Below are 14,804 nucleotides of genomic sequence, written 5' to 3'. Positions count from 1 at the left end.
TGGTAAGGAAGCACGGGGGTAACACATTAGATGTTAATATCTTCGGGGAGAAAGGGAGATTGTTGTAACTTTGGCTGGCCCCGTGTGGGAATGGTGTCCTCTGGCTCCCTCAGGCCCCCACTGACGTTCCAGCCCCTCCTGCGTTCACTAGGCGGGCCGCAAGTCGGGATGCAATGATTCCCGGCTCCTCGCACAGTGTCGAGCTGCTCCTGGCAACAGCCCTGTCCCAGCTTCCGCAGTCAGAGGCGGGCCGAAGCTACCAATACCTTGGTCATGTCCACAGCTTTGCCAGCAATGCTCCGGCCTCGAAGCGGAACGGGGCCTCTTTGACACGCTACTGGCCCGCGTGTAAAACATTCGAAAACACCCCCTGATGCCAGGAAGTAAAAGGCCACACGGAGAAATCCTGTGGGGAGCCTTTAATGTGGACACTTGGGCATTATGCATTTCGGCGACCCTTCGCCTCGTCAGATGCCTCCACACACAAAGCGTCATTCCAACTCCGCCTTTATAAGTCTCCTCCAGCTCCCTCATTGGTCGGAGAGCACCACCCCCTGCTGTTATCGTGCACACCTTCTGTAGTCATAAGATCTTGACTACATCACCCACAGTTCACCTGGATGGTAAGGAAGCACGGGGGTAACACATTAGATGTTAATATCTTCGGGGAGAAAAGGAGATTGTTGTAACTTTGGCTGGCCCCGTGTGGGAATGGTGTCCTCTGGCTCCCTCAGGCCCCCACTGACGTTCCAGCCCCTCCTGCGTTCACTGGGCGGGCCGCAAGTCGGGATGCAATGATTCCCGGCTCCTCGCACAGTGTCGAGCTGCTCCTGGCAACAGCCCTGTCCCAGCTTCCGCAGTCAGAGGCGGGCCGAAGCTACCAATACCTTGGTCATGTCCACAGCTTTGCCAGCAATGCTCCGGCCTCGAAGCGGAACGGGGCCTCTTTGACACGCTACTGGCCCGCGTGTAAAACATTCGAAAACACCCCCTGATGCCAGGAAGTAAAAGGCCACACGGAGAAATCCTGTGGGGAGCCTTTAATGTGGACACTTGGGCATTATGCATTTCGGCGACCCTTCGCCTCGTCAGATGCCTCCACACACAAAGCGTCATTCCAACTCCGCCTTTATAAGTCTCCTCCAGCTCCCTCATTGGTCGGAGAGCACCACCCCCTGCTGTTATCGTGCACACCTTCTGTAGTCATAAGATCTTGACTACATCACCCACAGTTCACCTGGATGGTAAGGAAGCACGGGGGTAACACATTAGATGTTAATATCTTCGGGGAGAAAGGGAGATTGTTGTAACTTTGGCTGGCCCCGTGTGGGAATGGTGTCCTCTGGCTCCCTCAGGCCCCCACTGACGTTCCAGCCCCTCCTGCGTTCACTGGGTGGGCCGCAAGTCGGGATGCAATGATTCCCGGCTCCTCGCACAGTGTCGAGCTGCTCCTGGCAACAGCCCTGTCCCAGCTTCCGCAGTCAGAGGCGGGCCGAAGCTACCAATACCTTGGTCATGTCCACAGCTTTGCCAGCAATGCTCCGGCCTCGAAGCGGAACGGGGCCTCTTTGACACGCTACTGGCCCGCGTGTAAAACATTCGGCGGCCACCAGTAGGTAGTTATAGTTAGGACTCTGTTTTTATTCTAAAAACGTTTTTACTTTTGCTAATATCGTTGGCGCTGTTTGACATATCTTCACAAAATTTACAAAACTAATGGCCCACTCACTTTAGCTGTTGTCTTGACAATTTCAGGGTAATCGGTCAAGCGGGGTCAAGAAAAAAGGGGTTTCAAAACACTTTTTGTCCATTGTAATTTCCATAGGAAACTGTTGACGCAGCTACAGCCCGAACTGCTAAATTTGACAAAAAGGTAGCTCTTGGTCCAGAGTGCACTCTTTTTGTTAAATTATGTAAATCCGTTCAGTGGTTTCTGGGAAATGTAAACATTTCTCAGATATACAAATATGTCCGCCGAGGATCAGTGAACCCTCCCGATCTTGTTCCTGAGATCTGATTGGCTGCCAACACTTCAAACCAGGAAGTGTTGGCAGCCATCTTGTGACTCAGTTGAACTGAGTCGTAAGGAAAAAGGTAAAAAAACTTTAACAATTAAGAAAAGGGGGCAGGGTAGAAACACCCTGACCCCTTAGGCCTACTCCGGGGGTCCCACAGGAATGCCCAAGTCCAAAAAAAGGATTTTTTTAACTTTTTGGCGGGAGTCGCAATGGATCTGCAAATCTGGCTGAATACTTTTTTTAAACGAAGTGCAGGCTCCTGTGCTTTGTTTCCTTGAAACCCCTGGTGGGTCAGTTCCGGGGGCAATTTAAAAACGAGATGCGTAGGCCCACATGGGCCCCCGCATGCCCCAGGGACCTCCCCAGGGCTTTAAAAAAAAAAAAAAAAATCTTTATTTAGATATAAACAAATATCTTTAAAAGAGAAATTTCCGGTTCATGTTGTTTACAAGTATTAAAAACAATACAGACAGTCAAATACACAGCAGAAGCATACATAATCATCTTCCTTGGTCTCTTAGTTACAAATATTATTAAAACTGATCCCCTGATCTGTGATTACATAAAACAAACCATGGTCCTAAAAAGCTATTTAGCTGTTCAAGTCTCTGATTACCTGATGGTTTGAGATTATTTGTTTTAAGAACGTTGATTAATTTAAAAAAGGTTAGGGGAAAGCTGTAGCTGGTCGCTTTTGTTTAAAATTGCGATATGCCTGCTGGATCAAGTTTGTCAGCCTTATGTTTAGGTCTATGTTGTCTGGGCTCAAAGTCGCAATGATAGCTTGCCTGCAGGACCGAACACCCACCCGATTCCATTCCCCCCTCAACTTAAACCTACGTTGAAGATCAAATGCTGGACAGATGCAGACCACGTGTAATAGCAATTCTGCTGCTTTGCCGCACCCTCTACATGTTGTATCCTCCTCCGTACGACGCCAGGCGGGTAGGTTTTGCAAAAATCGCCAATCGCCCATTCTAATTGCTGTGAAACTACGTTTTAGATACAATGAATAAGGGCTGGAGAAGTAGGAGGCAGGAGTTAGGCGATTATAAGAATTAATAACTGCCCATGCGTGACTTCGTTTTGCAAACAGTGCTTTGTCACTAGTAAGTGATAGCGTTCTTACACATTTTTTAATTGCAAGCTTGAACGCTGACTTACTGGGGTTAAGGGCCCAGAGACCGTCTGCTGACATTTGTTGAATGTAGTCCTTAAAAAGACGGCCAAATGTTCCTCCTGGATTTTTGCACTTATTTCTAGCCAGACTAGGGACTCTAGTGTGCCTGGGTTAGATTGTCTTAGTTTGTGGCAAAGGTTAAGAAATACCCCAATACTGGAGGCATCATAGTTCAGTAACCCCATCTCTAGTCTAATCTGTGGGGGGGAAGCAGAGTATGGCAACCGAAGGACCTTTTTATAGATTTTGGTCGTGTGCTGATTTAGAACGGTGTTATTTTTGCCCTTAAATATCCCTATGCCATACGACAGAGTGGGGACTGTTTTCGCTTTTCAAGACTTCCAGAAGGGGTGACAGAATGGGACCTGACAGATTTTTCGAGAGCTTAGTCAATGACACCGCAAGCGTCGTTGCCTTGACTGCGATCTCGTTGCTCTGTTTTTTAAGGTTGCCCCTGGAGTCTAGATGAACCCCCAGATATTTATACGACTTGCCAGTGACGAGGCCATTGTTATTAAATGACCATCCGCCTCCGACATATCGCTTCTTCCCAAACAGAACTACCTGAGTTTTCTTCATATTTACTTCTAGTTTGTTCTTAATCGTGTATTGCAGCAGTGTGTCAAGGAGCCTTTGCAACCCCACCCTTGTGAGGCTGAATAGCACCAGGTCATCGGCATATAAGAGATTGCTTAATGCCGTACCCCCTACCTTTGGCGGGTGACTGTTAACGTCATCCAGGGTACTGGATAGGTCGGCCAGGAATAGGTTGAAAAGGAGAGGGGCCAGCACGCATCCCTGCTTAACGCCTCTGGTTGTTGAAATTTTTCGCGAGAGATGCGTGCCGTTCCCTAACTTTACTCGAACCCAGGTGCGTGTGTGCAGTTCGATGATTGCATTCAATAATTTGTCTGGGATTCCCCACTTCCTCAGCTTTTCCCAAAGGGCCTCCCTATCGAAGGCGGCTTTAAAGTCGACAAAGCAACAAAACACAAACCTAGATGTAGATAGGGCTTTGTCGACAATGGAAGACACCGCTAGTAAATTGGTCATGGTCCCGAGTTGGCAGTGAACCCTGTTTGGTTCATTGGCACCCGGTTATGATCTTTTACCCACTGCCTCAGGTCCTCCAAGATGAGCCCTGCGTAGTGTTTTGCCTCAATATCCAGGAGGGCTATAAGTCTGTAATTATTAGGGACAGCATGCGAACCGGATTTGTAAATGGGGTGTATTATTGCACCCCGCCATGAGTCTGGGATTGTTGCAGTTCTCAGTGCATAGTTAAAAAGGTTTGTTAACAGTCCGAACCAAAAGGTTGTGTCCGATTTGAAGAGTTTTTGTGGGATGCCATTAGGCCCTGGAGCTCCGTCTTGTCTGGCCTTTGTCACTGCAATGATGACCCTGTCTACGGTCACCTGGTAAGTCTCGTCAGACAGATGTTTTGGCGCGGTAGGCGTGCACCCTGAGGGGCCGAGACCCGTGCCCGTTTCTCCTTGCAGTCCATGTCCTGCGGGGTCTGGTTGGACTTGAGACTTGAAGTGATCCGTAAGGTAATTAACCCATTCTGCTTCTTCAATGTTTGCAGATCCCAGGCTCGAGGAACTCAAATTTGAGTTGTTGATTAAGGCCCAGAATCTACTTGAGTTTTTTCTCTTACTCTCCCACACCAGTTTACACCAGAATTGATTTTCGTGGGTCCGCTTGTCTTCCATGATCGCCATCCTAATGGCCTTTTGGGTTCTGTGATAAGTTTTTAGGATCTCGCTATTCCCAGGGGATTTAACGAGTAGCCGTAGCGCGTTGTTTCTTGCCTTTTTAAGCGATTTGGTTTTTAAGGATACTTCAAACTTACAAGACTGAGTTCGTCTGTGCCCCTGCGTTTTAGATGAAATCCTGCTGATCAGATGGGAGCAGAGCCTCATCCATGTAACGGTCGGTGAGGCGTCAAATTGTTGCCGCCTTTTATAAAATCCATACTCACTTGTAGAATTTCGGGGCTGATGTCTTCGCTCCACTTCAGTCGCTTTAGATTTTCGGTATATGTTCCCTTGCAGGTTGGGGGTGCTGGTTTGTGAAACTCTGGCTTTGTATTGATGGAGATGACCTGGGGCCTGTGGTCGCTTTCGGTGCATGAGAGGATGCTAAAAGTGTCTAGGTAATAAAGCAGGTCAGCGTTGCAGATAGTATAGTCTAGATGGGAATGTTTGCTGCTATTTGACCAAGACCAATTTGGCGGAGTATCGCCTGCGTACCTGCCGTTCATTACCAGGAAGCCTGCACTGTAGAGTCTCGACACACAGAGTTCTCCCAGTTGACTGTGCGCTTGGTTAGGTGGTCTGGTTTGGGTTACGGCCTCTATGATGTTGAAAAGAAGGTGCTCATCCGTTTCTGCTGTTTTTCCCTGAAATAGGTAGGTGTTGAAATCCCCCGTGGCGATGCAGTCAGAATTTGGATTCTCAACCGCAATGTTGCTCATAATTTCTATTAGGCGGGCCAGATGGACTTTTTTGGTGTGAGAGTTTGGATTGATGTACACATTTAAAAGGATTAGGGAACGCAGATGTCGCCACCGATCGATTTTTACCCCTAGTACCCAATCTTCTTTAATGGGTAGTTGTTTAATTGTACCTTTTAGGTTGGTGGATATGTAGATTGATAGGCCACCTTTTGCGTGACCATAGGGGCTATCCCTAAGGGCTGGGTTCCAGAATTCGATAAATCCAATGATAGGGTGGCCATCAGTTGCCCAGGTTTCCTGCAGGGCTATTGCTGTGTGCTCGCATAGGAAAGATGACGTTTCCTGGTTCTCGATTTTTTGGTGAAGCCCACTGATGTTCCAGGAGCACATTGAGAATGTAGCATATCCATGACGTTCATCTATGATGGGAAAGACTACGGGCCGTGTTGGGGCGCCCAAAGGTTTGTTTGTCGTGGGCGGGTGCCCTGCCACTGGGATTCATTCTGTGCCTTTGGATGACAAGATGCCTGGAAGCCACCACCAACCCTGACTAGGATCGACCTCGTGGACCTCTGTTTGCAAAGTCTTACAATGAACTAGTGGCCCAGATACGTTTTTTAAAATTGAATATGGTCTAACTTTTGCAGCCTGTCCAATGCTGGCGCCTTGCTCCAGCAACGGCGATTGAGGGAGCAAGAAGGTGGGATAGCCAGGGGTGGAGTATGGGTAGACTCTGATACCTCAATTTCGCAGTGTGCACTTGTGTTCCAGAAAGGCTCCCACCCATCTGTCCATCTTAAATGACACCAAGGTTACCTCGGATGGTTGAGTGCCTCTGGGGGGGAGGAACTCTATAGAATCAATGTCCTCCGAGGTCAGCCCTTCAAGCCCCGGGATGCCTACCACTAGTTTTAATATATTTGATCTATTGAGAATATCTTGGCGGCCCTTTGATTTGTATTCCGGGGCCAGCAGGAGCTGATAGTGTGGCGTGTCGTTTTTTGTCGCGTGCTCAGACGTGATTATTTCATTGGGCTGCTGCCCTGCATCTATTTCATGCATCTGGTCAGTCTGCCGATAGGGGGTCCTCCATGCTTGTTGTGCAGAACTAGGCTGCTTCACATGATCGTTGTGAATTGTTTTTTTGTAGGTCATTCGTGATGTGGCATTATCCACTCCGGCAGGGGTTGGGGCCAGCGGTTGGTTGGTTTTTTCTTGTTTCGTCATCGGCCTCATTGGCTTAGCCTCGTTGGTTTTGTTGATTTTCAACCTTAAGGTTTCTGTGGCTGTACTAGGCTCATCTATTGCTATCTCCATAGCTGATATGCTTGGAGCAGGGGCACTCGTCATGCCCTGTTCGGTGGCGGGCCCAGTCATTTCTTTTTGACGGTTCGTCGGGGTGACGAGGCACCCGACTCACTTGGGGTCCTTTTGTTTGACATTTTCTCAAAGATAGGGAAAAACTGCCGATGTGCAGTGTTGGTGGGGGCCTTGGTTTTATTTCTATTTTTTCTTAGGCGTTTGCGCTCTCTCTTGCTGCGCGGTGGTGGGGGGACTGATACTTCTTCCCGTGTGGACCCATTCAAAGAACCTGGACTATTCTTCGGCCCTGTGGCTAAATGGGCCGGGTTGATTGTGTGCCCGCACGAAACCCCGCCTTTTTCGATCTTCGGTTTGGCACTTGTTGGTGAGGATTCTGATTGCCCGTTAATCCCCTGCCCTTTGTGTTGGGTTGTGCATGGGACTGTTCCATTCGGTAACTCTGTTTCTTCGTTTATGGTGGGCCTAGAGTTTGAAGGGTGTTGGAGCCAGGGCTTAAGTTAAATGCATGGGGGGCTACGCGGCCCCCCGCAGTCCCGAGGATTACCACCACCCTGGGGTTTTAAACATTAAAAAATGTGTGGGGGGTTCCTGCCCCGGGGATTGCGACCTTCCCAGGGCTATTTATCTTAAATGCAGGGGCCACATGGCCCCCCGCAGCCCCGGGGACTGCTACTTCCCTGGGGATAAATTTAGAAAGATGCATGGGGGCTCAAGCCCCCCACATAGCCCCGGGGACCACCACCTCCCCGGCTCTATTTTTAAAAATAACATGTGGGCCGCTCAAGCCCCCCACACAGCCTCAGGGCCACCACCTCCCCAAGGCTATTTCCAAGACGGGAGGCGGCCCCCTCCTGGATCCATAAATTGCTCTGGGGACCACCACACCCCAGGGCCATCTCCAACAATGTCCTGGGACATTGCAGGTTGCGATGGCATGGTGGAGGCACTGCACCCCCCATGCCATAGCAAACTCTGCTTCACTTCATGGAAGCAAGAGTAAAAAAAATTATCTCACTTCCACGAAGCAAAGCAGAATTGCTTTTGGGAAACAGGAGCTGCATGTTAGCCTTAAGCCTTAAGGCTCCCCACTGTCCCCAAGAACGTGGCCATGCCCCGGGGAATGGGGTCCATGGGGCTGAAAATGGCCTGGGTAAGGGGGGCGCGCAGTCCCCCCTACCCATTTGTTTTATTTTTTAATAAATGATGTGGCCATGCCCGGGGGATAGGATCCCCAGGGCAGTATCAGCCTCAGGAGGGGGGCCACATGGCCCCCCTCCAAAAATAAAATTGAGGGCAAGCCCCGGGGATGGGGTCCCTGGGCCAAAACAGTCTCAGGGATGGGGGACCATGCGGCCTCCCTTCCTTAAAAAATAAAACAAATTTAAAAAAGGCTAGGCCCCAGGGAATGAGGTCCCTGGGTCGAAATTGGCCTGGAGAGGGGGGGTCCCATCCGGGGTCTTGGGTCCCCGGGGCATAAACCAGCCTCGGGAGAGAGGCCGCACGACCCCTCTCCCATTTTATTACCCCCCCAAAAAATGGGTTCTGCCCCAGAGGGATAGGGTCCCCGGGCCCAAAAGCATCAAGGAAAGGGGAGCCACACATATGCATATCTATACTTTCATGCAATATATGACTCTTGTATAGTGTACATTGCGAACGGAGTCACCTCCAGGTATTTAAGTGAGTTCAGATTGTGGGTCGGTGTTTATGTCAGAGCACGACTGCGTACTGAGGCTGAAAACAGTGCAAGTTTCTCACAGGGACTGCTTGTGTGCTATTAACAGGTTTAGACTACATCCAATCCTTGCCCTCTCTGCAGAGCACACAGAATGGTAGTCACATGTAAAAATGTTAAAAGTACTGAAGAGGCCAGAAAAGAAAGTGATCAATTTCCTTTTCTCCCCTCCACTCCAAAGTTCTTCAATGTGAGCACATAAGTTGGCAATAGAAGTTATACAGGACATGTGTAGTTGCAGCAAAAACTGTACTTACGTTTCCAGACTTAACAAGAAGTAGATGGGTTTGTTTTGGTTCTAAATGAAGGAAAGGCTGGTGGAGCAGAAAGAAAAAAGATGCATTTTCCCTAAACTTATGGCAAAACTCTCTCCCCAACATTTCAACTGTGATGCTCACTTAACTCTGCTGACACTGTCATCACTTTGCTTGTTCCATTCACTTCACCATTAGTACTGTCCTGCTGTCATTCCACCACTGGCCTGGCCAATCTCATGAGTCTGTGCAGCTGCTTTATGGACTTTAAGTTTGACTGGTCCTAAAAATGGTACACAGTCAAAATATCGAGTTGTAAATATCGACCTACACAAATATCGAGTTAGAAATATCGAAGGTAAAGAATATCGATGTCAAGAATATCGTTGGACAGAATATCGACAATAAGGTAAGTAATATCGATTTTTTTGTATATCGATGTAAGTAATATCGAAGTCAGTAATATCGATATCAAACATATCGATGTTAGTAATTTCGATGTTACTAATATCGATATTTGTACTATTGTTATGTATTTTAGTATGTATTTAATATGTATGTGTTATATGTTTTTTGTTAAGTATTTTACTTGTTTTAAGTTATATGTGATCTATTTTTATATATTTATAATGTTATTTTTAAGTCAATTTTATGTTTTAGTACCTGAGCGGGTTGTGGGTTTATAGGGGAATAGGGAGGGAAGTAATTTAATTATATTAAATTAATTATTAATTTTTAGGAATTATAAATTAATTTTAATTAATTTTTGCGGTTAAGTTCTGTAGCGGGTAGTGGGTTTATAGGGGAATTGGGTGGGAAGTATTTTAATTGTAATTAAGTAATGAATTATTATTATTTATTGGTATTGATAATTTATGTATTTTTAATTAATGGTTAATTGGCAATTAATAATTTTAATTGTTAATTAATTGTTTAATTGGTAATTAATTTTTGTAATTAATTTATTTAATTGGTAATTCATGTTTGTAATTGGTAGTTAATGTTTGTAATTGTTAGTTAATGTTTGTAATTGGTAATTAATGTAGTTAATTTGTAATTAATTTTTGTAATTGGTAATTAATTTATTTAATTGGTAATTAACACTTTTTTTATTGGAAATTATTTGTAAATAATTGGTAATTAATGTGTTAAAAAAGTCTTTTTTGGTATACAAATAATTTTATTGTTTAATGTTTTTCAATTGGTAATCAATTATGGTAATATTTTTTAGTTTTTTACAGTATTTTATTGCTTAATATGTCTTATTTGGTAACTAATATTTTTTAATTAATATTTATTGTTAATTTATTGTTAATTAGTTATTCAATTGTTTTTTAATATTAATGGGTATTTTGAAATGATGTTTAGTTATTTAAAAATGTCAAGATTAATACATTTAAATATAAAACTTATTTCTAAGTATGTTATATTTAATTTTCATGGTATCCAATTCTTTACTTATTGTTGTACTCTTTGGAGTAGGAATAGTAATTTTTACCCCTACACTATCCAACGCTTTCCCTACTGTTGCACTCTCTGGAGTTGGAATAGTATTGTTTACCCCTACGCTATCCAACGCTTTCACTACTGTTGCACTCTCTGGAGTTGGAATAGTAATTTGTACCCCTCTGCTATCCAACGCTTTCCCTACTGTTGCACTCTGTGGAGTGGGAATAGTAATTTTTACCCCTACGCTATCCACCGCTTTCTCTACTGTTGCACTCTCTGGAGTCGGAATAGTCATTTTTACCCACCCGCTATCCAACGCTTTCCCTACTGTTGCACTCTCTGGAGTGGGAATAGTAATTTTTACCCCTACGCTATGCAACGCTTTCCCTACTGTTGCACTCTCTGGAGTGGGAATAGTAATTTTTACCCCTACGCTATCCAACGCTTTCCCTACTGTTGCACTCTCTGGAGTGGGAATAGTCATTTTTACCCACCGCTATCCAATGTTTTCTCTACTGTTGCAATCTCTGGAGTTGGAATAGTAATTTTTACCCCTACGCTATCCAGCGCTTTCCCTACGGTTTCACTCTATGGAGTTGGAATAGTAATTTTTACCCCTACGCTATCCAACGCTTTCCCTACTGTTGCACTCTCTGGAGTGGGAATAGTAATTTTTACCCCTACCCTATCCAACACTTTCCCTACTGTTGCACTCTCTGGAGTTGGAATAGTAATTTTTACCCACCCGCTATCCAACGGTTTCCCTACTGTTGCACTCTCTGGAGTTGGAATAGTAATTTTTACCCCTACGCTATCCAGCGCTTTCCCTACTGTTCCACTCTCTGGAGTTGGAATAGTAATCTTTACTTCTACGCTATCCAACGCTTTCCCTACTGTTGCACTCTCTGGAGTGGGAATAGTAATTTTTACCCCTACGCTATCCAACGCTTTCCCTACTGTTGCACTCTCTGGAGTTGGAATAGTAATTTTTACCCCTACGCTATCCAATGTTTTCTTTACTGTTTCACTCTCTGGAATGGTAATAGTAATTTTTATTTTTATGCTATACAATGTTTTCCCTAATTTTGTATTTTCTGGAGTGGGAATAGTAATTTTACAATTTACGTTATCCAATGTTTTTAATACTTTTTTTGGACTTTAAATAGTAGTTTTATTTATTATTTAGAATGAATTTAGATATTGTATTATGTTATTAAATTTAAAAATATTGAAAGTATATTTAATTATTTTAATTTATTTTAAAAAAATATTTACTTTTTTATGTAATTATTTTATGTGTGGAGATCTATTTGTAATTTGTAGTATTTTTAAACAATTTATAAGTAATTAAAGTAATTAATAAAATGTATTATTAAGTAAATATATAATATATATTTTACATGTGTTTAATTAGTGCTATATTATTATATATCTATCATTTATTAATTTTAAACATTGCTTAATATTTTCAACAATGTTTATTTTATTTATAAGTATTTTTTACTTTATTTTACACATTATATTTTAACAGATATAAAACGATATTTTTAATTACGATATTTTTAACATGGATATTTTTGTTTCGATGTTTTTGTACTTACCAGGTTGTAGATAGGATGTCGATATACTTGCCTTCGATATTCCAGCATCGATGTTTCTGTAGGTCGATATTTTGTCTGTTGATATTCTGTCATAGATCCCCTAAAAATGCCTGTTAAATGGACCCCTATATTCATACTTTAAAGGCAAAAGCATTGATTGACTTCTCAACGAAGACTGGAAAAACCCTAAAATAATCCATGTCAGCAAAGCAGTTCCTGTTTACATTTCACATTCCCCCATGAATATTTGTTTTTTCCAGATGTTGTGTTTATGTATTTTTAAGTTCATGCAACATGTGACTTGCATAGTACATATTGTGAACTGAATTGCTTCTTGGTGTCTGGGTGAGTTCTGATGATGGGTGGGCATTTATGATGGGCATGATTGAGAACGCTAAGGCTGAAAGTATTACGAGTTTCTCACTGTGCCTGTCAGTGGGTCTTTAAGGTGTTCAGACTGAATGCACATGTAATCCTGGGCCTCCCTGCAGAGCACACAAAGTGATGGTCACATATGAGACAGATAACGTTCCCCTCATCCATCCATACTCTAAACAGTAAATTTTACAAGGAAGTACTTTAAAATGTGTTGTAAAACTGCCTTAACAATCCATGACTGATAATTAGTATGTAAAAGGACAGAAAAGCTATGTTGAAAATGAGTACAGGAGATTTTATTTAGAGTTCTATTTAACTGCCACATATGGGCATCTGCAAAATTATAAAAGTGAAAATGTTTCCATGGGAGCTGTGGCAACCCGACAAGTTGTGTTTTGCTGCAGCCACATCAAACCTCTTTGCTACTTTATGGCAGGAAAAATAGATGACTAGAGAAAACATTGATCTCTCTAGCATGATAATTACCCATCAGAGTTATCTTACCATTCTTTTTGTCCCCTGGAAATTATTGAGCACACACAGACTCTCAGGATCAGCTGAGCAGCAGCTAACTGTTGGACGCCCCAAAAATGTGAGCTTGGCTCTCAGCCAGCTAAGCATACCCTGTAGCCCTTAACCACCCCAGTACTCCATCTAGTGTTAAATTAACGCTTTTTGGGTTCACTCTCCACATCACCGCAAGATGGCCAAGCAAATCTGCAGAGTAGAGAAGCTGAGCATGTTATCTTTCTCCCTGCTGCACAGGGCAGTTTGACTTTTTTGTCTACAGTTGACAATGACCGATTGGCTCATTGAACCTTTTCCAGGATCTTGTAAATTAATAATACAGCTGCGCTATCCCTGTCCACAATGACGTAGCATTCTGGAACTGGTGCCAGCACAGATATAATGCAGTTGCACACTATGTTGTCCACCTAACACAGGACCTGAACCTCTAGAATAAGAATGTGTGCGTAAGCAGTCCACAAATCAGCCTTTTAAGCCCGCTGCTGCACAGAACTTGGGGGCATATTATCAAGAAACGGCGTTAAAATTATCGCAGCTTTAGCGGCAGAAAACTCGAGCTAAAGCGGTGATAATGGGCTTGATAATATGCCCTTGAGAATTCCAATAGAAGCCCATGTTCGGGTGTCAACATGGGCTTCTGTTGCAATTTTCAAGGGCATATTATCAAGCCCATTATCGCCAATTTAGCGGCAGTTTTCTGCCAATAAAGTGGCGATAATTTTAACGCCGTGCTTGATAATATGCCCCGTGGTGTCAGAGTTTCTGGTTTACTGACATTGCCAAAACCACACACACATGGACTCCCCAAGTCACGATGGTGAGTGAAGAAGAGGCTGCATCAGCGAGGGCCCAGACTCTATGTTGATTGGAGCAGCACACTGGTGCGCTCCTAGTATGGGGGCATCGACAGCCTGGCACCTGGCAATTGCCATCCTGCTGCCCTGCAAGGTCTGGGCGTGTTCTGCAGCAGTTCAGACTGTCCATAACAATTTTCTCTACATAGGGCTCGAGCTGACTTAAGTGCTACCACCATTTGTGTAATTCTTCAATGTCAGACTGAGAACTTGTCATCATATCTTGAGTCTAAGAAACAGATTGCAGAAACAATGATAGGTAAGTTTTATGGGAAATAAGAGGAACATTCATTCCTACTACAGCCTCCAAACAGTGTAATTGCTTATACGTTAGTGTTTAAAAAGTGTTTGATATCTTGTTAGAAAATGAGGCTTGGACTATAATGCAGCTGTGACATAGGGTTGTTTCTGAAAGGTTTTTAGCAGGTGCTGCAATCCACTCAAACGTTTCTTGGCCTTAAAGATTAGGAATGCATACTATATAGGTAGGCTGTCCTGTTTTCAGTTTCTATTTTTGGTAAATTCTGGTGGTGTTTTTTCAGTGTTTTCAATATCTTAAAAAACAGTTGTTATCAGTGGTTACACATTTTCACGTCACTGAAAACAGAAAAAGTGTGTTTCCGGTGTTTATGGAACGTTTTGCTTTTATCATTGATTGCTTTCTGCACTGAAAGAACATGGTATATAGACAGTGTACGTATAGTGTATATGAGGTCCAAAGAGATTTTTGCAAATTAATCTTATTGTAGTACACCATACAATACTTCTTCAGTGAGTCTTTGGTCATGTGCACTCGCGCTTTTCTTCCCATGTAAACTTTGGTGAAAATGCCCTCTCAGCATTCATAGCCCCTTGGGCAGAGAACCGTCAGCTAAGGGGCACAGTTTGGATGACTCTTTCTTTGATGCCACATAAAGCACGAAATGATAAATATTTGCGTTTTAGTTCCTGGGCATAAGAAAACAGTGCACCAGAATGGACTAAAAAGTCAAGAGCATCCCTCATTAACTCTGAAGATTGTAAAGA

This window comes from Lissotriton helveticus, chromosome 8, assembly GCF_964261635.1.
Source record: "Lissotriton helveticus chromosome 8, aLisHel1.1, whole genome shotgun sequence".
Lineage (NCBI taxonomy): Eukaryota > Metazoa > Chordata > Amphibia > Caudata > Salamandridae > Lissotriton > Lissotriton helveticus.
This window is presented reverse-complemented; position numbering follows the sequence as displayed.